Source organism: Pygoscelis adeliae, unplaced genomic scaffold, assembly GCF_000699105.1.
Source record: "Pygoscelis adeliae isolate BGI_AS28 unplaced genomic scaffold, ASM69910v1 Scaffold445, whole genome shotgun sequence".
NCBI classification, from domain to species: Eukaryota; Metazoa; Chordata; class Aves; order Sphenisciformes; family Spheniscidae; genus Pygoscelis; species Pygoscelis adeliae.
This window is the reverse complement of record NW_008824894.1, coordinates 70,163-70,737: the sequence shown is the minus strand read 5'-3', so window position 1 is coordinate 70,737 and position 575 is coordinate 70,163.

Sequence of the window (575 nt, the reverse complement as noted above, 5' to 3'; positions counted from 1 at the left end):
GGCACGGGCTCCCAGCCAGCAGCCGGGCTGCGAGGGAGAGCTGATGCCGGGTTGCACCCAGGGCTGGAACAAGTCACAGCCCGACAGCGCACGATTAATTAGCAAGAGGAGGAAACGAGTGGAGACCAATCCGAGGGGTGTGCCTGTGCCTTTGAGTAAGGAGGAGACAATGCTCCTGCGTGAGCCCGTCTGTGCAGAAAGGCTGGAGATGCCACGTGGGGAGCTGGGTGGCCTTGGGACTGGAAGAGGAGCAGTGGGAATTCAGCACCGTGTGCTTCAACCCCAAGAACCAGCGTTTCTGCTGCAGCCTGGGAGCTGGTTAGGGCTACGACAGCCTGACTGAGCCCGTCAGACGTGGCTGGGGACAAGCAAATGTGACCAAGGGTACTGTGGGGCCGGGGTCTCGTACCAGCCCAGAGCAGTGTTGGCTTGACGGAAAGGAAGAGGTGACACTGGGCAGGGAGAGGGCAGGCGATGGCAGCAGGGCCTGATCCTGTCCCTTCAGCCTCCTGTCTGTGAGCCGCCCCTCTGCAACCGACTGGCCCTTCTCAGGCAGGCAGGGGCTGGGCAGGGGC